This window comes from Megascapheus bottae, chromosome 12 (genome assembly GCF_031878675.1).
Source record: "Megascapheus bottae isolate mThoBot1 chromosome 12, mThoBot2.hap1, whole genome shotgun sequence".
Taxonomy (NCBI): Eukaryota; Metazoa; Chordata; class Mammalia; order Rodentia; family Geomyidae; genus Megascapheus; species Megascapheus bottae.
Window position 1 is genome coordinate 49,323,413 of NC_143520.1, and position 26,613 is coordinate 49,350,025.

Here is a 26,613-nt window from a genome sequence, read left to right on the forward strand (position 1 = left end):
CTCAATTGACTGCCCAGCCTTTTTTTTTTTTTAGTGGATGATGTGTTCAGAAACTTTATTTTTCAAAGAGAAAAAATTCCTAGACCTTTAGCAAGAGGGGGAAAAATGTTGTAATAATAATCAAGAGTACTAGTAGTCTAAGGAAAATAATGAGGGTTTGGAAATATTGGAAGCCATCACTCAAAAAGTACAGTGCCACTCATCTACCAGGAGCAAGGCTCACAGAGCTGGGACTCAGGCAAGGAGGTGGGCAAGGCCATTGGCCTCCTATGAGGACTGAGCCCTGGCCATACTGATTTCTTTCTGTGTCAGCATTTGGAGAAGATGGATGTACCCAGAAGTGGGCTTCACTCCTGTCTATATAAGCAGGGCCCACGTTGAATGTCAGCGGGTGGCATCTATCATCCATGACCTGTAGCATTTGTTCTTGTTGTTTATGGTCTCTTGGCATGCATTGTTTTCGCAGGGCTAAAATGTAGCACGCTAATGAGGTATCTTTCTGCTTGGGAGGATGCAGGTGGCTTAGCAAGACACCTCTGCTGCGTGCTGACTAGTTTGTCAACAGCTGCATGCTGTGGCAGCCGCTATCTTGGCAAAGAAAGAGTGAGGGATGTTCAGAGAGGAAGAAGCTGAGGACACAGCAGGGCCAGGGGTTTGCTCTGCAGGTGACTTAATGTCTGGGATGCTTGTTTCAGTGACTTTCAGACCAGTGCCAGTCATGGCAGGAAGGAATGTGGTGTCTGAGCAGTCCTAGGTTTGGGTCATGGATTCTCAGACATTTTCCACCTGACACTCTTTCTTCATCCATCAAGTAGGTAGGTAACTCCATCCATGGGTCGGAGAGGTGTGTTGTGAGCCCCAATGGCCTAGAGTTGATAGAGCTTGCTAGAGATGCCAGTGCTTGGTCTGCTTTCCAGATTGGGCTGTGGAAGAGCCACACCTGGTTGCATGTGCTATTGAAGCTGACTGGAGACAGAAATAGTTCTTGTAGTTGGCTCCAGGGTGAACAGGCATAGTGTGGAGGAACTTGAAAGAAAGCCCAAAGCATGGCCTCAGCTTTTCCCTCCTGCAGCCTAGGACATGGCTCATTTGGCATTTAACCTGCTTTCACAAAGGTTACATCTCTTTAAATTGAGGGCACTTATTCTGTAGGTAACTATTATTTCCTGCGTGTTAACGGAATATTACAACCCGCATAATTTACTCTTTTTTTATTAATCTGTTTACTTTGGCAGTGCTGGGGTTTGAATTCAGGGCTTCATGCTTGCCGGGCAGGTGTTCTTACCGCTGGAATTACACCTCCAGCCCTTTTCTGCTTTATTTATTTTTCAGATGAGGTATTTTGCCATGACCAGCCTCAGACCTCAGTCTTCTCACCCATACTCCCTATCCTAGAGTTTTTGGTACATACCACCACGTCCAGCTTATTTGTTGAGATGGAGTCCAGCTAGCTTTTTGCCCAGGTTGGTCCCAAACCACAATTCTGCTCACCTCTGGCTCCCGAATGGCTGGAATTACAGGCATGAGTTCCCATGTTGGACTCATTTTTTAAAGAAAAGAACTTAGTTCAAGGTTCTAGAGGCTGGGGAGTGAATGAAAAGGCCACATCTGATGAGGACCTCTATGAAAAATTCTAACATGGTGGAGGGCACATCATGGTAAGAATGCATGTCCATGGCAAGAGAAAGAGGGGGCTGAACTTCCCTATTGATGACAAGTGTGCCCTCCTGCATAATCATCTCTTCTCACAAGTCCCACCTCTTCACACTGCTACCATGACTACCAAACAATCACAATTAACATGTTTTTTGAGGGCCATTGTTGATTGGCCCAGAGCATCATGGTGGTTAGAACAGTGGTAGAGAATGATCTCTGCTTAGCAGACAAGAAGCAGAGGCAATTAACTTCCACCTGTGTGTGGGAGGGGACATGTAAGCCACAGCAGTCATGTTAAAACAATTGGTTATGAAGGTGAAAAGTTAAAATCTCTGCCTTGCAAAACAAATTCAAACTGTACTTCAAATCTGCCTTGCAAAAGAAACTCAAAGTACACTGGAGAATCAAAATTTTAATAAAACTTCTGGGCACCGGTAGCTCACATCTGTAATTCTAGCTACTCAGAAGGCTGAGATCTGGGGGACTGAGGTTCAAAGCCAGCCAAGGCAGTAAAGTCTGTGAGACTCTTACCTCCAATTATGAATAAAAAAAAATGCTGGAAGTAGAACCGTGGTTTAAGAGTGCCAGCCTTGAGCAAAAATGCACTCAAGCCCTGAATTCAAGCCCCAAGACCTACACCAAAATAAATAAATAAAATAATAAAATAATAATTTAAAAATCTACATTTTAGTTCTGAACTCTTAGTCATTCACCCACTTTGGCAGAGCTCCCTGCCTGAAGTCCGCGTGGACCTCCAGGAGGAAGAAGAGAAATCAGAAGAGTGGGGGAGAAGAAGATGGAAGATGGGTAGTTTTTCTTGTGAGGGTGGTCTTGGGGAGGTAGGGAAGAGGTTACAGAGGGGCACCAGGTGGAAGGAGTGGGGCATCCCAAGAACACCTTGCTCTATAGACTGTCGGTGCCAGCCCATGCTCCACTGGTCCAGCTTCAGGGCACAGGTATGGCAGGCCTGTGTGGGGGGACCCTGCCCCTTGGGGTCTGGCCAAGTAGATAATTGTTCAGTGTTGTTAGGTGTGCAAGGCCGGTGGGGATGGTGAAGAGTAGGGTGGTGAGTGTGGAAGTAAGTGGGACAGCTCTCAACCCTTTGGGGTCTTCTTTTGTAGCCCTGTACTCCAGTGTCCCTGCTTTGTTTGGTATCCTTTTAGTTAAAAGCAAGATCCCCAGTTGTACCAGGCTCAGGCCCATGGAACCTGGGCTGGCCGGCCTCATACAGTAGGCCTGTTGAAGGACCAAAGGTTAGAAAGTTGTGACAAGGTGTGGGCTTGTGACCTGTGTGTGTTTGTGTCTGTCTTTCTGTTTGTCTGTCTGTCTTGTCTGTTTGCTCCAGGTGTGCAGGTGATGCCTTCATCCAAGGCTGATGTCATACCATCAGCCAGTCCCCTGGCACAAGCCAGAGATATTTTCCTGGCTTTTCTGATCCTCCTTATGCTTTGTGCCCAGGGCTTCTGGCAGCTTTGGTCATGTCATCTCAGCTGACTTTCTTCACCAGACTAGATTGTAGAGTAAGTGCACAAACTCTGCCACACATTGGTTTTTCCGGGGACTCCTATGTGCATTATGGGGAAAATTGTAAGCTATTTTCATAAGGCTTAAAACTGCTCCTGGATAATAGTAATACTACGGGTGGGTAAGGGACTGGTCCTAGATTCTTCAAAAACTATATTAGACCATAACATATACTGTTAATCACTTCTCCATTGCAATGACAGAAAACCCAAGACTGGATGATTTAATAGAGAAAAACACCCAGATTGGGAGGTTGCAAGTGCAAAATCAGGTGACCCTGTAGATTTGGCCTCCGGTAGATGGGTATCACTTCGTGGAGTGAAAGGTGAGAGAAGCTGGGCGCAGTAGCTCACACCTGAAATCCTAGCTACTCTGGAGGCTGAAATCTGTAGATCAAAGTTCAAAAGCCAGCCCAGACACAACGTTACCTGAGACTCTTATCCCCAGTTAACCTCTAGTAAACGGGAATGGAGCTTGGCTCAAGGGTAGGTTGGTAGCCTTGAGTTGAAGAGCTCAGCGCCAGCACCAGGGCTAAGTTCAAGACCCATTCCTCCCCGACCCCCCAACCCCCCCCAAAAAAGGTGACAGAGCTCTCATGGAAAGACAGGAAGCATAGGATGCTGAAGATTTGCTCCACAACAACCCTCCCTTGTTAACAACCAGTTCACTGAGAGAATAGCATCAATCCCATGCCTCCATCACCAGATTACCTTTTGCTAGATCACCCTTTAAAGGTCTCACCACCTCCCACCCAGAGGCCAAGATTCCAACACATGAGCCCTTACGGGACTTACTCAAACCACACCCAGCTCTCGCCACATACACATGGCATTTGAGCATGACTGACCTGGAGCTCTTTATGTCCATCCCACTGTCAGTCTCTAGCCACCTCCTCTCCTACCCTAGGCAACCTGAGGAAATCTCAGAAAGAGATGCTAACATGGTTACATTTGCTTTGTATTCTTTGTATAAATGGAATGGTACTGTGTGTGCACTTTTGAGTCTGGCTGCCATCTTATCCTTCGGGGATTCTTTCGTGTTGCTACATGTAGTTGTGATTGGTCTGTTCTCTTCGTTGAATAGTATGTATTCTTTTTGGGGGACTAGCACAATATGCTGTTGTGTTCTCATGTGCATGGCCTGTTGGGTTGCTTCCAGTGTGGAGCTAGTTTATGCTGTTTACGAACATCTTTAAACAGTTTTGGTATGTTTACATTTCTTCTGGGAACATACCTAGGGGTGGAACTGAAGGGAAGAAACCTTTGGGCCTGTGTGGGCAGTTCAGTTTTGATACTAGAATATGTTGTAGAAAGCTATTTGTTTATTTATTTTTGGTTTTCTTTGCTGGAACCAGTGTTTGACCTCAAGGCCTCACATTTACATGTGTAGCGCTCTACCACTTGAGCCATGCCTCAAGCCCAGCTCTTTCCAATTATTTTGGAGATTTCTCAGACTTTCCTACCCAGGCTTGTCTCAGACCTCAATCCTTCAGATTTCAGCCTCCTGAGTAGCTAAGATTACGGATCTGAACCACCAGCACTGAATATATTTACTTAGTTATGTTAACTCTTCAGTTGTAGCTTCTAAGAAAAGCTGTTCAGATTGATATAGATAATTAAAGTATTGACTGAGTCTGGGTCACTGATGACAAAGTAAAGAATTGTGAACTTCAGAAGAATAGACCTAGAGCAGTTTTCTCATAATTCATTGAGTCGCTAATATTCAGCATGTGTAAACCGAGTAGCAATATCCAGTTTTTGCCTCTGAAGACACCACAGTGCACTAGATTAGCTAGCTCTTGTTGCTAGTAATGGCTGTAACAAAGGAAATCTGTCTCTTTATACAAATTATTAGGTCCAAGAAGAGCTACATGAACACAATCATGGTAGTAAAAGAATATTTGTTTAAAAATCACCTTCTGGTGTTTAAAGGCTTAGCTGAATAGGGGACATGTTTTTCAAAATATTAATGTGCAGATCTGGTCTGAGACTATGAATCCACTGAAATGGTATTTATGAAGAAACATAAGGATGAAGTGCAAAGGGAAAAGCAGAATAAGGAATTTTATATCCATAAGAAGCTTATTAACCAGTGTTTATGGTTCACATCTGTAATCCTAGCTGAGATCTAAGGATTGTAGTTCAAAACCAGCCCAGGCAAAGAAGTCCATGAGACTCTTATCTTCAATTGACCACCAAAAATATTAGATGTAGACCTGTGGGTCAGGTGATAGAATGCCAACCTTAAACAATAAAGCTAAGGCCCTGAGTTCAGGCCTAAAACTCCTGTCTTACAACCAGAAGGAAACAAACTTGGTTTGGATTTTTTGGTTGTAGAATCCCTCCTCTGAGTGAGGTTGTGCTGCCGCTGGAACTTGCAGGATGAATGTTCCCACATTGGCCCAGGGTCCAAGGCCCAACAGCATTATCTGCTGGATCTTCTGAGGGAAGGGGGAGTTATTCCCTGGCCCAGGAAGGGCAGGGCGTTTGCTTTCTCCAGAATTCTTCCTCTGATGTGCTACCCCATTGCAAGCTGTGGCTTAGGGGAGAAGAGAGCCTTAAGCTCCACTGCCCAGTCAGAGGAGCTCTCTGGCCACAGGGAAATAGGAGAGGGCCGGAATCAGTGGAGCACACAGCCAGGCTGTTTTGGGAAGGATGAGGAGTCAGCGTTGTGCTATTCAGAGCATAGACTGGGTGAATCCTATGAATGACTGTATTTGCAGGTTAGACTTCTAATGCTGGAAGCTAGGAAGGAGCCCCAGATGTGTTAGGATGCTCTTGCTTTTCCCAGGCTGAGCTAAGGGACCAGAGCAGCGGGTGCAGAGGGAAAGATGCCATTAACAGCAGCTCCAATAAAGGTGTTGTGGATGAGTGACAGGTCAGACTCTAGCCAGGTCCAGCAGGTTGGACTGCACGCTCAGGTGTCAGCCATCCACTTGTAAGTCTTTGGCTTCAATCCTGTGTGAATCTCAGGCTGGAGTCACTTAATGGCTGGGTTGTCACCTTGCAATAACCCATAATTACTACTTAGGTGTTTGTGGGCAAAACCCAGTAGATTCCAGTTCGGTGTGTTAAACTCTGTTTGCACGCGCCTGTTCTAATGAGGAGCCTCAGCCTACGAGAGCCCCCTCTGCCTCAAGGGGGACACCTCAGCCTGTAGTTTCGGGCTGTCATTCCTCCAGCCGCTGGCTAAGCCTTCATCATCATCTGGATTTCAACCATTAGGATATTAAGTGCTGGTGAAAATACCCATGTGGAAAAATGTGCGTGTGCTTATGTGTGTGTTTAAATATTTTATATATTGTGTATTAATGGTGGCAACCAAAAGTACCTCTTTAAGCATTGTCTCTACTGTGTCCCTATGCATGGTATTGAACTGATGACATAGATCTGATTTCTTAATCTTCATTTCCCCGAGAAAGAGAAGTTTCTTGAAAGGAACTGGAGGTGTGAGTGATAAGAAAGCATACTGTGTTCCTCCTCACTACAGCCTTGAGTGCTTTTCAGTTTTCAAGAGACTTTAGTTCCTCTCTGGATTTTTCATGTATTTCCAGTGCATCAAAGTCTGGCTAACTAAGAAGAATTATTTGTGGTAGTTGTTTGTTTAATGCTGGTACTAGGGCTTGAACTCAGGGTCTAGGTGCTAGCCTTTAGCTTTTTCACTTAAAGCTCCGCTTGACCTACATCTCCACTTGAAGCTTTTTAGCGGTTCATTGAAATAAGAGTGTTATTGACTTTTCTGCCTTGGCTGGCTTTGAACTGCATTTGTCAGAGCTCAGCTTTGTGACTGGCTAGGATTATAAGAAGGAAACACTGACTCCTAGCTAGCTGAGAGTTTTAATGTCAGAATTGAACGGACTTAATTTCTTTCTGTTCAAAGGTTTATAGCAAAAGACTCAATCAATCCTTCTACCCACCATCTTTTCTAGTCTAGATCCAATGTCTGAGACTTTATTTAGTCAAAAGTCTGAAGTCTCATTCTCCCCAGCATCCTCTCCGTCCTCCCCTCCTGTCCTCTAAAGCTGCTCTAACTCTGCCATCAAACCTCAATCCCAGCTCTCCCCTCAGGAGGGAACCTAGGTTAACACCTTGGTCATTGAGAAACGTTGATTTTTTTTTTCCTTCTAGAAGGCAAAGCTGTGGTCTCTCTGTCCCTGTCCTAGAATAACTCAGACTTCAAGAGAAAAAACAATACGGAAAACAAAACAAGGGGCCAGGAATTTGGCCTAGTGGTAGAGTGCTTGCCTAGCATGCACGAAGACCCAGGTTCGATTCCTTGGGACCACATACATAGCAAAAAAGCCAGAGGTAGTGCTGAGGCTCAAGTGGTAGAGTTCTAGCCTTGAGAAAGTCCAAGGACAGTGCTCAAGCCCTGAGCTCAAGCCCAGGACTGGCAAAAAAAAAAAAAAGAAAAAGAAAACAAAACAAAAAAGCAACTATAGGCTAAAGTAGGATACTTAGGCTACCTGCTATTCTAATTTGAGCTGATTTTGAAAATGAACAATTTGGAGGTACAATTAGCAACAGGGGACAGGTCGGGATTGTGGGAGACCTGGCACTGGAGCTCAAGCTGTAGAACACAGGCTTTCCTGACCTGGGTCACATTTACCATCCCCCCTCATTGCCCAAGTCCCCTTGAGAGGCAGCCAGAGCACCTGCCACCGGAAACCAGGGCCTGAACATAGGGACTGTGAGGTTGTCTGAACACATGGTGGAGAAGACAGACAGAGGCCAGCAGGGTGCAGGAACGCTGTGTGTGCTGGCCAAGGGGAGAGCTTACATAAAGGACGATATCGCAGTCTTGGGCCCAAGTGCCACTAAACCTTATGGGTAATGGGTTTTTCATCCCCTGGGTAATAGGAAACACCAAAAAATGAGGACATTACTTAGTGAGTCCCTCACCTCCCTGGCCCTATTCGGCAGACTGGAGGAAGGACATTGCCTAGCATTGAGCCGTGTGTGGATTTAATGGGGTTTCCATCGAAACCTTCCATCAAATTTACGGCAGTGCCTGTCTCCTGACCTTCCCTCTCTCTCCCATTCTTTTCGGAAATGAAGCTGTGTGCAGGCTGCAAGGTGTCACTTTCCCCACGTTGGAGATATACAGCTTGGGCCTGGGTTGAGACGGTAGATTTAATCAGACTGGATTCCTGCAGTTTACCTGCCCTCTAGCCCGGGGACACCAGGACAGCAACCTGGTTCTCCCATAGAGTAGGCAGTTCAAAGTCACTTGTCCTACCAGCCACACACCTGGGCCCAACCTTGCCTCCACCTCCTTGCTGTAACCCCCAGGGTGTGCTGTTCTTCTGTGTCCCCACCTCCTTGCCCACCACTGCACCTGCTCCTCAGCCTTGGCTCTCAGAGTGGCTTCCACTGGCTGTGCCTCTTCAGGTACTTTTTTTTTTTTGCCAGTCCTGGGCTTGAGCTCAGGGCCTGAGCACTGTCCTTGGACTTTCTCAAGGCTAGAGCTCTACCACTTGAGCCTCAGCACCACTTCCAGCTTTTTTTGTATGTATGTGGTACCAAGGAATCGAACCTGGGTCTTCGCGCATGCTAGGCAAGCACTTTAACCACTAGGCCAAACTCCCGGCTCAGGTACTTCTTATAAGGGTACACAGTGGCTTCACCTGAATCCTGTCTCCTTCTTCCTTCCTGGCCCAGCCTCAATGTCACAGCCTCCAGGAAGCCCTCCTTGAATTTCCTTACCCTAGCAAGAGAAAGCTCCCCACAGGAACAGATCTGCCTCCACAGAGCCTATTGTCTGACAGCACCTGTATCCCAATCATCTGTATGTCTGTGTCTGGTTACTCCTGGGCCTGGACTGGGCAGACTGTCATTGTCTCAGGACTATGTTTTCAGCTCCTTGCCAAAGACAATTGCTAACTGAAAATTGCTAACATCCTCCAGCTTTGTAAAGGCCCTTGGTCTCCAGTGGGGTGACTCTCTCCTCTTAGATACCTCTCTCCCTCAGACAATCTCATGTCCCTCTGGGGTGGATGTCTTAGCCTTGGAAATATTCTCAGGACCTTTTCATGCAACTTGCCTTGCTTCCTGACACTCCCCTGTGCAGGTGGCATAGGTACCTCTGAGACAGTGCCTGTTTTCAGGCCTCTCTCTTCTTCACCCTGGGTTTGTTTCCCTGCTGGCTCCACTGCCTGTGGTGGAGGTGGTGCCATCAAGCAACATCTAGGATCTGAGATGGCTTACTGGCATTGGAAATGACCAACTGCCTGGTGGTTGAGTAACTCAGGAAAGAAGCACAGGGAAAGGTTGCAAATAAAACTGTCTCCTCTCCCTGAAAGCCAAAAGCAGTGTGTTAAGCTGGAGGGCATCAGCCAGGTGTAGAAGCAGCACCTCCCAGGTGGCTATAGGCATTAGCAGTGGTCACCGTTACTGCAGGGAACCGGGAGTTCAAGCTCTATTTTTCCCACTCCATGGGTCTAAGGAAGATAAGAAAGGGGAATACCTCCTGCTCTGTATATAGCACCCCATTATCTGTGGTTTTAGTTACCTGTGGTCAATTATGGTCTGAAAATATTGCATGAATAACATTCATTCTGCCCTGGATATGTGTATCGATATCTATCATATCCATGCTGTCGGTGCTACTAGTCCATTAGTCACTTAGTGCCCTCCCTGCTCCTAGATCAGCTAGCTCAAGGATTCCTGTTAAATGACTCTTAGGTTACTTGGCTAGGTCTAAGAGTGAATGATGATGGCATTTTTTTGGTATATTATTGTAATTGTTCATTTTATTGTCAGTATTGTGGATCTCTCACTGGGCCTAATTTATATGTGTACAGGAACAATGTAGGCTATATAGCCACTATATATGCCAGAGCTTAGGAGGGGAGTTGGAAGCACTTGCTGGCTTTCCCCCAAGGGGCACAAAAGCATGGGGGCAGAGGAGCCAAAGCAGAGACTACCAAGGAGTTTTCTAGAACCTAAGCAAGGGATACAGGGGGCTACAATGGGGCCATGGTGACCCCCACACTGGTTCTGAGCTTCCTCTGGTGTGGGAGACTCAGATAGGAAGAAATACAGGAAAATGTAGCCTGAGTGGACAGCAGGGATTTTGCCATGATATGGCCTCAGGAAGAACAGATGCAGGGGTGAGGAGAGAACAACACACCGAGCATCATCTGTCTCTGTGGCACATGGTACAGGGAAGACACTAGGCACTCCCAGGAGGACTGAATGGAAACATCCAGGACACTGAAGGGGGGCTGAACCCTAGATGCAGGTACAGACAAGCATGGTGAGAGTCACTCCTCCCAGAAACCCACATGTTCTCTCTGACAATGACAGTGTCACCAGGAAGATGTCTGGCTTTGCAAATATCCCTCAGCAGCTGTCCCTGGACAAGTGTCCCTGTGGATATTGCCTGAAAGCAGGTGGCCAGGGGCCCTGAGTCAAAGTTCCCACCTGGCAAGTGGTAGCCATCCATTGTACCTGCTCTCTCCCTGTAAGGCACATCTCAGGAGTAACCTGAGAATCTCTCCATATAACGAGCCTGAATTCCATCAATTCTCGCAGGAGCTTGGAGCCTGTGTTTAACACCGCCTGGGAGGAGGACTCTGCTTCCTTGCTGGGCTGAGCACTGGATTTCCAAAAGGCTCCTAAGCAGTAGCAGCCGCCTCCAGAAGTCCACTGTGTGAGGTTAACCTTGAGTCAACTTGTGCTGTGAACTTGGGAGCAGTTCAAAAGAGGCGGGTGTGCACACAAATCATGATGGGGCTAATCAGAAGTTGGGATACTTAGCGTGATGTGTACACAGTAATCATTGTTGAGCGGGCTCTTCTCTCCCATGCGGGCCATTATGTGGAGAGGGGTGCTGTTTGCCTGGTTTTGTCTGGGCCAGATTTGCATCCACTTGATGGATTGTCGGGGTCGGGGGTCTCCTTCTTGGGAAGCAGTGGAGTGGTTGCTCAGCAAGCTCTTTAGAAGAAGGGAGGTGCTGTGCCCGCGTATGCCTCAGGCTTTGAGAGACCTCAAGCCTAATTCAGTACTAGATCAATATGACAGGCACTGCAGAGCTCAGCGTACATGCTCACAAACCCCTTTCCCTGCCTGGACAGAGGTACTGGCCACTCAGAGACAGCGAGCAAGGCCTGCCTGTCTGTCAGTCATGGTCTGCGGTTCACTTCAAGTTTGCAACTGGGCTTCTTTGGCGCAGCCTATCCCCAAATGGTGGCCTTTCCCTGCATGGGCTCTTTTAAGTCCCTAATATGACACCTGCCTTTTGCTCAGTCTGGATGCTCTAACGAAACCTCCATAGTGGGGCACTGCCAGGCCAAAAGGGAGATGTGTTTGCCTGCAAGGTGAGCTAAGGCTAGCCTGCTTCTCCACATAAACAGTTCCTGTCGCCAAAGTATCCTGCAGTGTGGCCTCACTACTGTCTCTTTTGGCATGGTAGGAGATGTTTTTGCTCTTATTTGGGAGTGTTTTTCTGGGACATCTGTAACACCTGTTGTTGCAGTTGATGGAACTTGGTTGCTGGGCAGTCAGAATAAAGTCCAGAGTTTTGAATCCTTTCCTTTCCACAGTTTTCTCCATACCTCCTTGATTTCATGGCTTGATTTTTCTTTTCAGACACCACAGACCCTGTGTGTGTGGTTCTAATTAAGGATGGACAGCAGACTCGGGAGAACACATTGCTCTGATAGACATTGATAGGGCTCTATTTGTGTGTGTTTGGTTTGGATGTGAGATTCTTTCCTATCAATATTCAGAACCCTCCAATATTACAAATGGGTGATAAAAAATGCAGTATTGTTGTTGACAGAAATTTTTCTGTCCAGAGTTTCAGCTCCAGGCCACTACTGCCACCTGGGTTCCCCGCAGAGGTCCTGATGGTGACCCACACAAGCCAGCTCTGGCTGAAGTCTCAGGACTGACTCTGGTTTTCAGTGGAACCCAACAATTCTGTGTGGTCCCTTAGTAGTAACCTGCTGAGCTCAGTTGCCGATGGTTAAAATGGAGTCATTTGAGTCTTCCTGAAGAGGGTCCCATGTTCCTCAGGATTGGGCAGGTACAGCGGAGACATCCAGGGTCAGTAGCTATGAGAAGGTGGCCCATCAAGAGACAAGGGCAGGGCAGTGGAACCCTTAAAAGAAAGGAGAGTTTTTTATACCTGATCTTGAAGAGAGAAGTGCTGTAGTGTGGTATGATTTGTTTGTGTGTGTATGAGAAAGGTGGGGGGGAGACAGAGACAGAGACAGAGAGAGAGAACGGAGAGAGATTAATAGAGAGAGAGAAGGAAAGAGAGAGAGAGAAAGAGCCTTTTTTTCTTGACTTTAAACTCAGGGGCCCTACTCTGGCAGAATTCAGGCCATGTTTAAGGATGACTTAAGCTGAATACAGAGGGCTCATGCCTGCAATCTCAGCTACTTAGAAGCCTGAGATCTGAGGATCATTGTTCAAAACTAGCTCAGGAAAGTCTATGAGATACTCATCTCCAATTAACAAGAAAAAGTCCAGAAGTCAAGGTGTGGCACAAGTGGTAAAGTGCTAGCCTTGAGTAAAAAAGCTAAGGGACAGCACCTAGGCCCTAAGTTCAAGCCCCACAACTGGCATCGAAATAAAAGAAATAACAACAACAACAACAAAAAAAACCTTGAATCTTTCTACTAAGTCACATTCCACCTTGAACCAGTCCCTAGCAGATGGCTGGAAGGTGCAAACCTGGCTAATAAATAATAAAGGTGGAGAAAGAATCACAGGCACTAGAGTCCAGGAGCAGGATCTCTAGACATGCCTGATCACCATAGCAAGATCTATAGAAGAAAAAATTGATAAGATGGGCCTCACTAAAATGAAAATGTTGGCTTTTCAAAAGACATTGTGGAGATGACAAAGAACTAAACTGTAATCATGGAGGATACATTTGCAGACCTCAGACCCTTATTGGGTATAAGCAACTAAATATTGTAAAAAGATGTTTAACTCCATTAGCCATCAGGCAAGTGCCAATTAAAAAAGTGTGATGATCTAGGAGCTAGTTCGTGCTTCTCAGGAGGTTGAGATCTGAAGATTATGGTTCAAAGCCAGCCTGGGAAGGAAATTTCATGAGACTCTTATTTCCAGTTAAGAACCAAAAATTCCAGAAATGAAGCCACATCTTAAAGGTTCTACTACCTGCCAATAGCACCATCCTGGAGACCCAGGCTCAGAGGAACATCAAGATCTCATCTACATAGTATGCTGCACTTGAATCTCTAATTATCTCAATATTCGTTGTCAACACTCTTCATCAATTCCTCTCTAGGTTGGACCAGCCACCCTGGGGTCAGCTGTGTTTCCTGGAGTCAGGTGGACTAGGTGGGGTCCTCAAAAGCCAGGCAGTGGGGACGCTTCCCACTGCCCATATGCACTTCAAGTTTGCTTGTTAGGACATTTCTTATATCTGCCCAGTGTTGTATCCACACATTCCTTCATTGAAAAGTCCTTTGTCAGCAAGGATTCCTTGAGGGCTGACTGGGCACCAAGCATGGACCCCACGGAAATGAAAAGATGTACCCTCTGGCATCAGACAATGGATGTGTGGTAGGATCAAACAAGGATATAAGTGCTTCCCAGTAAGGTACTGGGACAGAAGTCACAAGCAACCCAACGTTCTGGACAAGTTTGCCAGCGAATGGGCATTCCTGTTTCCCTCACCACCATTTATTTCTCCTTAGGAACAAAAAGAAGAGGAAGGAAGCTAGGTGCTGCTGGCTCACACCTATAATCTTAGTTACTCAAGAAGCTGAGATCCAGCCTGGTCAGGAAAGTCTATGAGACTCTTATCTCCAATTAACCACCAAAGACTGGAGGTGACTTAATGTGGAAGAGTCTTGAGCAAAAACACCTTAAGGACAGAACCCAAGCTGAGTTCAAGCCCCGCTACCAACGACCCCCAACCCCCACCACCCAAAAAAACCAAAAGGGAAGGAAAGGAAAAGAAAACTATGGAAGAGAAAGGAGAAGGGAAGGGAGGAGTTGATGCTCTTCCCCATGTTATAAAGATCTCTCCTTGTTTGTGACCTCATGGAGTCACAGGAGGATGTGGCTTTAGGAGGATTATGCAGGTGGTGAGCTTGGAGAAGGCGAAGGCTAATCTCTGGGCTGAGGAACTGTAAGGAACACACACCCCTGGAAGGCCCTGAGGACCTGGCCCAGCATAAACCACTGTTTACCCTACAGAAACGTGGATACATGATAATCCCCACCCTATACCTCTCAGCTAGCCAGGGGCTGTGGAAGAGAAAGCATTGCTGTTTCCCAGTGGCAGTGTGGACCCCACCCAGCATCCTACTGAACAAATGGTGACAGTGAAACAGGTGTGTTAATACTCCAGCTCTCTTGCCCTTAGCTTGGTCCACCTAATGTCAGAAAGGAAAATCTAGAAACACTTCTCAGCCAGGCCAGCCAGTGCTGAGGTTCCTTATCTGCCACCTTTGACTGCTTGACCCCAGTATCATCCTACAGGTGCCCTGTTATCTCTGAACCCCACCACTTGCATGCACACCCTTGTCTCAGAGCTGGATTCTGGGGACTTTGAGGCTGGTGGCCTTCATGCCATTTATCAGACAGGTCCTGTCATGTTGTACTCAGGGCAGACTCTCCACTGTATGGAGCTTCCTCTAGGGTAAAATGGAAACCACAATTCCAGCCTAACAGCGGCCTCTGTACTCATGAAGTTACTCATTTTTTCATTAAGGTGCCTTGAGGTGACCATCGTCAATGTCTTCACAGCTCAGTCAAGTGTTTTGGGAGGACTGAGTTCCAGGGGTTGGCACTTGTGTTTCTTCTGTTTTAGTTTTAGTTCGGGTTGGATGGGCTTAAGGTAAATGGCCAAACCCAATGCACAAAGAGAGAGTTGTTTTCAAAAGCTGGTGGCCCCGGTCCCTCCGTGTCCCCTCCCCTGCCTGGGCATGTGTGTGGCTCTGGGACAATTAGGATTCTTGCTGGGCGCGCACAGCCCAGCCACAGCTGAGCTTGTCTTGAAGGATCTTCTGAGAACCGGTTCCTTTTTGGGAGCATTTATAAGAGATTTCTCATGGCTGAATTCCCCTATAGAAAACGGGGAATTGTAAGTCTTACGTAGCTCAAGAAAGAAAGTGACGAGAGTGAGTTGAAGCCAGACAAGAATAAGTGAACGGTATTCATGGCGCAGTGTCTTAGAAGGAATTACCAAAAGGAAAAAGAAAAGAAAGAAAGAAAAAGAAAAAGAAACTCTTTGAGCAGCAGACTAAGAAAAGGTGGACAGGGCGTCCACACTACACTCCCTCTCTGCCCAAGCAGCTGAGAGCAGAGGTGGGTGATTCCCTGGGTCTCTGGCACATTCTACCTCCTAACTCCAGTCTAAGCAAAGCTATTTAGTTTGCATAAACTCCAGCAAGTCCCCAGACTGAGGAGAGGAGAGCTGTAGCCACTGCAGGCAGCAGCATGATTTAAGGACACACCATCTGACCCCTTGTCCTCCTACCCCTCCCCCATGGAACAGCCTGCTGCATGTTAATCACAACCAGGGCTGAGGCTCAGAGAGGCCCATTGTGGGGGCAGTCTGGTCCTCAAGGCTTTGTGGTGGCTCCTGCTGCATTTGGGACACTCATAATTCATGTTTCCTTTCTCTTTGCTGCTGGTCTGAAAACTCCACTTGCTGGAAAGTTGCCTTCAGTAGATACTGCAGTGTGCTGCTTTGCTCTGGGTCTCCCTGGGCATCAGCCCATCTCTCAGGTCAGTGCACTTTTGGAAGGGAGACCCAGATGCTTATTTTGAAAAGTTTGGGGTTTTTTTTTGTTTGTGTGTGTCTTTGTGGTTGATGCATGTCTCCTTAGAAAGGACAGCTACTCTGTGTTGACAGAGTCTTCACTGCCTCTAGAGACTAAGCCTGCAGCTTTCAGGAGTCTGCTGTGTTCCCTCCCATGCAATCGGTTCCCTCCACACTCCACTCCTTTCAGAATCCCAGCGCTGGTCAGTCCTTACTGCTGGGAGTAGGAGCTAGGCTCCCTTTCCAAATCCGTCTGTGTTCAGGTGGAGAAAGGAGTTGGGAGACATATCACTGTCACACCTGCAAATGATGGGAAGCAAGGAGAGTACAACCCTTACACACATACACACACACACACACACACACACACCCTCTCTTACCTCCTGCTAGTGCCTCAGTGGACATTTCCACCAGGGCCTGCTTGATGATTAGGGGAAGACTTCCAGGGAATTAGACCCAAAGGCTATGGCTACCCCAGACCTCAGCCCCAATATTAATCTCTCCTTCTCCTCTCCAACAACTGATATATCAATTGTCTGCTTGGAAACCTGGAGGAAAAAAAGATACACAACAAAGAAAAACAGCAAAATCAAAACTTGGACTTGGCTTTCAGTATGGAGAAGAAATACTGTGTTAGGATTCAACTCTGAACCAAATGATGGCAGAATCATCAAAAGGGAGAGGAGAGAAGACTTAAATGTTTTTATTTTAGGATTGGGGTAGAAAACTGATCAATAAGAAACACATTCTGAAGCTGGGCGCACGAAGTACATGCCTATAATACTAGCTTTTCAGGAAGATCTGAGGATCTAGGTTCAAAGCCAGCCTAGGCTGAAAAAGCTGTGAGACTCTCAGCTCCAACCAGCAAAACGCCAGAATTGAAGCCATGGCTCCAGTAGTAGAGTGCCAGCCTTGAGTGAAAAAGCCAGGCATGAGTTCAGATCCCTGACTTTAATCCCCAGTCCTGAACAACAACAACAACAAATCCAGAAACACATTCTTACTTTATTATCATACAAGGGCAGGCTGATAGATCTGGGGTTGGGCAGGTTGACTCTCATCATGCCTCCTGGCATGACACGTGGCTCTTCTTCCTTCTTGCTCCATCTCCTCCTCTGAAGTTTCTAGAGGCAGCCTCCAGCCCTACCACAGCCCTGTCCTGGACCTCAGGAGATGACTTAGTGGCCAGTGCAACAGGCAGGCCAGGCCTGAAATAGCCATGGCCATTGTCAAATGACCATTTGGGATCCAGGGGAAATGCAAAATGACCATGTCACCCCTTCCTGAGGTGAGCTGAGGCCATGCAGGGCTCAGAGACAGGGGACTGGAGTCCTCAGATGTGGGTGTTAGCTAGACCTCTACTCAGGGAGGCAGTCCTGTGTTTACAAGAAAACATCTCTTGAAGCTACAGGTGCTAGTGGCAGGGGCCCAACAGTAAAAATTTCCAGGCAAAACCAGCACCAGCAAGAGCTGACACTTTACTTTCAAGGTGAAAATGTCAACAAGTCCCTATCCAGAGCTTCCTCTAAAATCAACACATGCAAAAATGTTCAGAGGCCCTTTTCTCTCTTCCTTAAGATACCTCCCACCCTACCCACAGCTCCAGTATTCATACTTGAGTCATCCTTGATGAGGTTTCTTTGTCAATTTCTAGCCTGTGTACTTCTGGAGATAAGTGCATACTGCTTAATAGGGCCAAATAAGGAAAGGTGCTCTGAGAGAATTGGAAATGGGAATCTAAAACAGAAAAGAGCAAGCAAAGACCAGCTTGCTATGGTTGGAAGTTGTCATTTCTGTCCTGGATGGCCTGTGCCAGGGAAACAGAGAGCGGAAGGTAGGGAAGGAGCTGCCTATCCTGCGCTGTGACTTAGGCCCCCAGGACACACTAGGGATCATCACTCTAACTGTGGGATGACCCTGAATGTGAATGCACTCTCCCCAAACACATCTCCTGTGCTAGACCCCATCAGCCTCTTCTCAGCCACACGCACGTCCAGACTGGCTTTGTATGTATGCCCAAAAGGAACGCACTTCCTCCCCTGGGAATGAGTTCTCATCCTTGGATTCTCAGTCTCTCTGAGTTGTATTGCTGGGCATTCAGTTTCGTTACTCTACTCAGAGTGGTCAGGGATGTTGGGTAGCCATAGCCTCTCCCAGAGTGTTTATCCTCAGAATGTGTCTCCTTTCTCCCTGAAAAGGAAAAATTAATGAAGTAAGTAGCTTAAAGGCAAAAATTATACAAAGGTGATCCTTTTTTAAGGAGTGCAAAGATAGTAGGCAAAGGAGATCTGTTGGGTCTTTGTTCCCCTCTGGATGGTCCCATTGGGCTGTAGTTCTCTAGTTGTATTGCTTTAGCTAAGAACACTTTCCTTAGGTTATTTTCTCAGTCACTCACACATGTCACAATTCTCCTAATTATTTTAGTCTTTGCCATTAGTATGTGTGATCTCAGGAAGGCCTGAAGGCATCTCAGGGCCTCCGTTTCCCCATCTGTCTAGTGAGTGGGCTTGACTGACAATCTTCTTTGTTGAGCTGATTATATCTTTGGTCTCATACTTACATCACTTAGTTGCTAAGACTTTATAAGGCTTTCCTCACCCACTCTCTGGGTAGTATCCAGTAAGTCAACTAGAGACATTTTTGAAATTTTTCCTACATTTTTATTAGCATCAATTAGTCACACAAGGGAGTGTCATTTTGACATATCCATATATGCATATAAGATACCTTGATCATGTTCATCCCGCCATTACTCTCATTCATTACCCTTCCACTTCACTATTATCCAGACAGGTGTGTGTATGTGTGTTAGTGTGTGTGCACGCAGGTGTATGTGCCTGTCCTGGGGCCTGAGCTCAGGGCCTGGGCACTGTCCCTGCGTTTTTTTGCTCAAGGCTAGAGCTCCACAACCTGATCCACAGCTCCACTTCGGATTTATTTTGGCAGGGAGGAGTGCTTAATTGGAAATAAGAATGTCAAAGCTGGAAGTTGGTAGCTCATGTCTATAATCCTTGCCTCCCAGGACATCTGAAGATCATGGTTCAAAGCCAGACTTGGCAAAAATTCTGTGAGACCCTTATTTCCAATTAACCACCACAAAAGCCAGAAGTGAAGCTGTGTGGCTCCAGTGACAGAACAAAAAACTCAAGGACAGCACCCACCAATACAGGCACACCCACCTCCCTATTCCCCAGCCTTCCCTGCCCACACATGCACTTGCACATACACAGTTACATACAGAGTCCATGGGAGGCATTTTTGTAACTCATTAAATGGCAGTGTCTACTAAGATTGGTTTTGTGGATCCTTGGAATGTCATCTGTGCAGCTTCCACTACTCAGTCATAAATGCAATCTTATTTTCCCAATAAGGATCCCTTATGCTGCTATGTGAGTTGGCCCACTCTACCCCCCCTCCTTCCTCCAAATTAGTATAGAATGCAACAGCAGAATGTATGGGTATAAAACTGAAAAAAAAATGATGATCATAAAGAAGATCATTCCAGTCCTACGAGTTGAAGATTTTATTTTCCCTAGACATTTCTTGTGTTTACAGAGAAAAAAAAAGATCTCTATAAACGTATATTGTATTTACAGTGAAGAATAACCATCTAAATAAGTATTGAGCTTTTAAACTTGGAGCAGTTGCCCAAGGAGATGAGACTAATGGTACACCCTGCCATGTTTGCCCTTAACTGGTACATTTGTTTCTTTTTGCAGCAAGGAGCGCAGAGCAGGACTTTAAGGAAGGGAAATGAACATTATGGATCATCTACTGTGGGCCTGACACTTTCCATAGAAAGCCTCATTTGTTAGGTGGTAAGAATTATTACTAGTTTTTAGATGAGGTCAAGTGAGCTATCCAAAATGCCACAGCTAGTGATTAGGGTAGGTGGGGAAGGTAATGGAACAAATATGCCACTTCTTTCTAAAGCCAGAAGTAGGGCCAGAAAAGCTGTGAATGGCTGAGCACCAGTGGCTCACACCTGCAACCCTACTAGAAGATCATGGTTCAAAGCCAGTCTGGGTAGAAAAGTCTTTGAGAGTCTGCCTCTCATTAGCCAGCAGAAATGCCTAACTGGAGACATGGTTCAAGTAGTAAAGCATCAGCCAATCTACCCCAGCAAGCCAGCAGAATAGAAGTGAGACTCTGAGTTTGGGACCCCAGTACTGGCAAATAGGGGGAGGAGCCAAGAGAAATGACAGTGTTGATGATGAAGACTGTCTCTAGAGGTTTCCTGGAGACCCACTATTTTGACACCCTGTTCAACACTGAGCTTCCACGAATGGACAGCCAGCTCCCCTGCACTCTGCCAGGACAGCTCACTTCTGCGGAGCCTGAGACCATCTACAAAAGGCAGCTTTACTTCATCTAAAGTAGATTTGAGCATGTGTGGTGCGCGAGTGTGCACACACACATACACACACACACACACACACACACACTCATGAGCATGCTGGTACTAGGGCTTGACCTCAGGGCCTAGGCACTCTTCCTGAGCTCTTTTACACAAGATTGGTGCTCTACCATTTCTGGCTTTTTGCTGTTTAGAAGGAGATAAGAGTGTCACCTACTTTCCTACCTGGGCTGGCTTGGACCCATGACTCTCATATCTCAGTCCCTGAGTAGCTAGAGTTACAGGTTTGAACTGACACACAGCCTCCCTTAAAGATTTTTTGCTTAAGGCTGGCACTCTACCACTTGAGCCACAGCTCTGTTTTCAGCTTTTTACTCATTAACTGGAGATAAAAATCTTATGGGCTTCCCTACCCAGGCAGGCTTCAAACTGTGATCCTCAGATCTCAGCCTCCTGAGTGGCTAGGATTATAGGCAAGATCTAGTACCCATGCGTAGTTTTGTGTTTTATAAACAGTATCTTTGTGGTAGATGTACTTTGCAAGATCTTCTCATCTAGAAGCAAACACTCCAAGACATGCTAGCATATTTCTCACTTTTAAGAGTTTACCCACCCACCATACTTACAGCCTAATGGGTCCTTGGGCTACAGCTGTGGATGAAAGCTCCCTGAGAAAGAGGATGCATTGAGGTTGGATTGTGCAGCCCCAGAGTGCTCCTGGCTAGGCTCCTGTCTGGGCCTGCAGGACTGTCACCCAGCTCCCTACATGTGGCAGGCCTTCAGGTCTGGGTGGCACTGCCTGAAGTGAACTGAGGGTGACTGGAGGCTAGGAGCCCAGAGGCAGGCAGCCAGGTCCAGGAGCCCCAAGGCTGAAGGTGCCCCTTCAGTCTTGCCTTTGACCTGTCAGTAATGGGCCTAGGTTTTGTGGCTTAGGAAGACAGGGCCCATCTTGCTTCTGCCTTGTGACTGCTGAGGGTTATGTGAGGTAACAGAAGAAAATAAGCTTAAAATGAAGTGTGCATAGCAAGTACAAACATGGCTGTTTCTCTCACTAGTATCCAGCCTTGGTGTGGACCTGTAGTCAAATGTAAACGACTCCACCAGCAAACAGTAGACCTTTGTGGCAACTGGCATGGTTCAGGCTTGCTTCTCTCAGAGCGGCAAACCCAGTTTCTGATGCTGTGGGTTTGGGGTGGTGCTGGCATTTGCATGTTTGAAAGGCCTTCCCTGTGGATTGAGACTGTGCTGGCTCAGGAGGCACAGGAGAACTGCTGTGGAAAGTTTGCTAAGCGTTGAGTTCTGTGTCCTTCAAGGCGAGTCCTCTAGGTTATGTGCTACCTGTCCCCTGCCCCACACAGCTGTGTATTTGCTGGTGGAGCTGTCTTCTCTGTCTTCTACCTTCATCCTATGACTGGTGATAGCCCTTAAGTCGGTGCTTCTGCCTCCAAATGGATCCAAAAATGAAACCTTCGAAGCTCTGGATATTGAATGGAGATGTTGATGTAGTAGGGAAGGCTACAGGAGTGACCCCTGGCCACCAAGTTCTACATCCAGGCTCGGAATTGGTTGTTCAGTACCAAGTATGGGGAAGAGACAGGAAGGAGACATCTGTCAGAGAATCTCGCTGGTCTCTCTCTGTTTTCCTTGGAGTTTTCAAGAATTTAAAATCAACTGTCTTATTAAGTAAAGAAAAATAATAGAGCCTTTTCCCCCATTGGTCTAAAAAACTCTTAGCTTTGGGGTTTACTTGCATCCTTGCATGTTCTCTCTCACACTCCAATACCTTCACTCGCATCCATAAGCATCTCTTTAATGTATATTTGCTTTCAAAACAAAGCCTCTTAAGCTTTACCAAAATGGGCTGTTGACATGGAATTCACATTTGGCAAACCTCTGTCATCCATGTTTTACTGAGAGAGGACCACATTGTAAATTAGGTGTGTGCTGGCAGTTTTTTTTTTTTTAACTTCTTCCTTCTTCCAAATGGTTATGGAAGTAGAGCTGTTCCTTAGTAAAAGATAAATTATAGCAGAATCTAAAGAGGCATCATTTAAAAAGTGTCAGGATACAATTGGGTTCTTAAAAACCATGCAGAGCTGCTAAATTCACATGAAAATTGAGTGCAGTGGGATTGCCTGGGGTGACAGCGTCCTTGGCATTGATTTATCCCATCAGTTCGGCCAACCCATTACAGTACTTCCAGGCCTCTGGTGGAGAGGCAGCATCTGCTGGAAAGAGCGCCACTTGGTGGTCCCTATAGGTCTACATACCCACCAACCCCCACTAGATCTTTGGCGAACCACAAATTACCCAGGAACCCAGCATAGACCCATTTGAGAAGGATGACAGCCAAAGGCCTTTTCTACAGAGGAATTATTAAGGTTACTTCATTGTTCTGGTGCAATAACAAAATACCAGATATTGGGGTAATTTATAAATTAAAGCATTTATTTTATTTGATTCATACTCTGGAGGTTGGAAGTCCAAGATTCATTGTCTACATCTGCTCTGATGCTAATGAGAGTCTGTGCAGCTCCATGCATGACAGACAGAAGAAAAGCAAGTGGATGTATAGAGAAAGAGATGAGCGACAAAGGGACTAACTGCTTAGTAACAGCTACTCTCCGGAAACCCATTTTCACAAATTACTTTAACCTTTCTATGAGGGCTGGATCTTATGGCCCAAATACCTCCCCAGGCCGTGTTAAACTCTCAATACCATCCATTGGCAATTCAATTTCAACATGAGTTTTGGAATACCTCCAAATACAGAAGCATTCGTTTTCTTATTATTTGTAATAGAATTGCTGCAATATTCTTTTCATGTATATACGGGGGGTCGAACTTAGGGTAATAGGCTTGCTAGACTGGTTGCTGTACCATTTGAGCCATGCCTCCAAGCCTGCCTTTTTTGCTGGGTATTTTGGACATGAAGACTACTGAGCTTTTCTGCCTGGGCTTGTCCTCCAGCTATGATACTCCTGATTCCGGCCTTCTAAGTAGCTAGGATTACAGTCACAAACCACCTACACCCAGCTGCAATATCCTTTTAAAATATCATTCTAAACAATCTGACCATATTCCCTTTATTTTAACTCTTTAGGTTGCCTACAATTGTTTAATATTAAATGTGCTATTGTGATTATACTCCTACTTTTTACCTGTATGATTTTTTTTATACTGGAATAGATTAAGGCAGTTTACTGGCAAAGAGTGTTTTCTTGTTCATTTGCTCCTTTTTGTAGTACTGGGGATGGAACCCAGATCTCACAGGTAGTAGGCAAACCCTGTATCCCAGAATGACAACATCAGCCCAAAGGATATGAAGCACTGTCCTTGGGCTTTCTCAAGGCTAGAGCTCTACCACTTGAACCTCAGCACCACTTCCGGCCTTTTTTTTCTACATATACATATATGGTACCGAGGAATCAAACCTGGGTTTTAGTGCATGCTAGGTAAGCACTCTATCAGTAGACCAAACTCTGCATTGGAGCCAGTTCTTAATGCCTTTTCCATACCTGTCTTGCAGATTGGTTGCCTTTTGGTAGTAGAAAACAGCCACAGTGAACACATTTACACGATGGGCATGAGCAAGCCTCAAGCCAAGGCTCTTACACCTTCCTACAAGAGTTGGTTATAATGTTTATCAGTTATTCAACCACCAACTCTGGAGGCTTGCTAAGATACCACCTCGTAAGAAAAGCCCAGAGTCCAGAGGTGGCAGCTACTAGTACTGGGCACTGTATTCAAGGGCTGGATTTTTGCAACACTCCTGTCCTAATGAGAGAGGAAACCTTCCTTCCAGACTTGAGTATTCCAGGAAGACTTGGAGGAGAATGGGATCCTGAGCCCAATTCTGAGAGTGCAAAATGAGAGGGAAATGGGAAGTGATGGCTGGAAGCTTGGGGTGCTCATGGGGTTACTGGGAAGCATTCCTTCCTTGTTAGAACTGATGGCTGGGGTTAAAACTCCAGCTGGCGTTGTGAAACTAGGCTTTGACATTAGCCAGAGCCAGCTTGGATTCTGCAGTGCCCGACCCCCAGTCCCTCCCCTGCGATGGGTTGCTGTGATAGGATGCTGTATACCTCCAAATCCTGGCATCTGGTTCCTATTGCAGTCATCAGGGGTTGGAGTTCACCCTCAGCCATCTATAGCAGGCATGCATTTCAAAGGAAATGCTTAATTGCTCCTGGAGCTGGACTTTTTTTTCATCTTCCAAAGAAAAATGAGCTCTGTTGCCTTGATGGATGGAGGAGGACAGGTGGAGCTTGGGAGTAGTTTGGAAGTTGCAGATATGGCTCATTTCGATACTGTATGTGTAGGAAGTAGCTCCGGCTGAGGTAGAGAGAAGTATGACTTAAGATATGCGTGGTAGTGGACTAATCATTACACAAAGTTCTCCATAGAAGAATCTAGGAGCAGAAAACCTGGAGGAATAAATTTAGGTTAAAAAAACAGCGCCAGTCCCTTCATTCATGAATGCCCTTAATGCTGGGCACTGAGGACCCTTCCCTTTTGAGTCCTTAAGCAGGTTTAGTGAGGGGAATGGCCAACTGAGCTCTGCTCCCAGCCAGGATCCTCTGCCATAGGACTCTTGGCTCTACCACAACTTGAGAAGATAGGCTGAGTGTGGAAAACCAGACAGGGCCTGAGAGTCAGGCTTCATGCGTGTCAGTTCTTTATTTCATTCATGTTACATCTTCATTTTGGAACTGAGTTATCATACAGGATACAGCAGAGTATCTGACAATCCTTGAGCTGTGTGAAGACATGCACGTCAACCGTACACATTACATGCACATCACATTACACTGATAATTGGGCAGTGCTCACCAAGGGACCATGGGCCTTCCTAGACTCTCGCTGCTTCTGGCCTGCTACAGCTCTGCCTCTTTTCCCACATATCCTACAGCTCCCCCCCACACACACACACCTGGATCTAGAAATGCCTACAAGGAGGACTGGCAGGACTGGCAGATGTTCCAGATTGGAAAACATGACATGAGATTGCATGCAGGCCAGAGATCTCAGCCTCATTGGAGTCAGGAGCTGGAGGATGGTGAGGTTACAAACAGAATGTGGGTGGTGTGAAGGCAGCATAGGGTGACAGATGTGGAGCTTGATGCAGGGCATGGAGGGAGTTGTCCTGTTGACACCTCAGTCCCAGGTATGTATTATCCATGAGGACAGCAAGGCCATCAGTCATAGATCAGTAAGCCAAGAAGGAAAGAAGAAGCCCTGTCTTGAGTTCTGGAACATTCAAGAACCTTCCAGAATGTAAGCATTCAGGGTATATAGCAACCATTGTTGTTATGTGTAGGAAGCAATTATTGAGTCTATTCCTGTAGGTAGCAACTATCATTTATCAAAGTACTCATTCCTTGAGCACTAACCCTCATGTACTGTGTGGTGGCCCAGCACCATTCTGCCATCCAGACACTAACTCCAAACATGAATTCTTAAGTGGGAAGGCCAGGATCTTGGTGCCAAGAGTCTATTGGTCCTAACTCTTTGCATAAACATAGGGTCCATGGTTTGGGCCTCTCTTATGGTCAGTTGGCAAGTGCTATAGCAAGCTGGCAGCTCGATGCAGAACAGGGGTCCATGGGAACCTATATACACTGGAATCCCCTGGGAAATTTGTGCCAATCCTGGAGCTTGAATCAGAGTCTAGGCGCTCTCCCTGAGCTTTCTAGCTCAAGGCTAGTTCTTGAACCACAGCTCCACTTGTCGCCTTTTGTTGGTTAATCAGAAATAAAAGCTTCATAGACTTTTCTGCCCAGGCTGGCTTTCAACCTCGTTCTCAGATCTTAGACTCCTGAGTAGCTAGGGTTACAGGCATGAGCCACCAGCATCCAGCACCTCTGGGAACTTTTGTAAATACTGGTGTCCTGGAGCACCTAGAGATTCTGTCAGTGGTTTAATGACTTCTTAAGTGGGAATTTGTTAATTGTCCAGTGTCCTAACGAGCTTCCAGGGCCTCTGATCCACTAAAGTTGAAGAACAGAGGAGGCAGGGCAGAGGAATGACCAGCCCTCAAGGCAGGGATGGTGGAGGGAGGTCGCTGCCTGGGCGGGGAGGTGGGAAGGACAGAAAGCCCTGAGCCGCAGGCTTCCCTCAGCCATTAAAGTTTATCGTTGCCAGAGCAGTGATTGAAAAAGGCTTTTTGTGGGACTGAAATGTGAGCAATGAAACTTGCCAGCGGATACCGACACAGGGTACTTATCTCATAAAAATATCCTTCGTGTCAAAAGGTTTCAGTAAATGTGCCTGCAAGTATTAGCAGTCATTTCTGCCAGCCCCAGGCTCCCCAGGGGCCTGCA

At 46.4% G+C, this 26,613-nt stretch overlaps 1 protein-coding gene and 1 long non-coding RNA gene across 2 annotated transcripts in view; one reads left to right on the plus strand and one right to left on the minus strand.

Moving 5' to 3' along the window:
- Positions 1 to 26,613, plus strand: part of Gli2 (GLI family zinc finger 2) — a 167,584-nt gene that overhangs the window by 69,836 nt on the left and 71,135 nt on the right. The gene's annotated exons all lie outside the window — the stretch shown is intronic.
- LOC150056521 (uncharacterized) lies at positions 17,755 to 25,484 on the minus strand. The gene is made up of 3 exons (XR_016537231.1): positions 25,224 to 25,484; positions 24,376 to 24,717; positions 17,755 to 18,123 (listed from the first exon to the last, which is right to left on the minus strand). It is a non-coding gene; the product is annotated as an uncharacterized LOC150056521 (long non-coding RNA).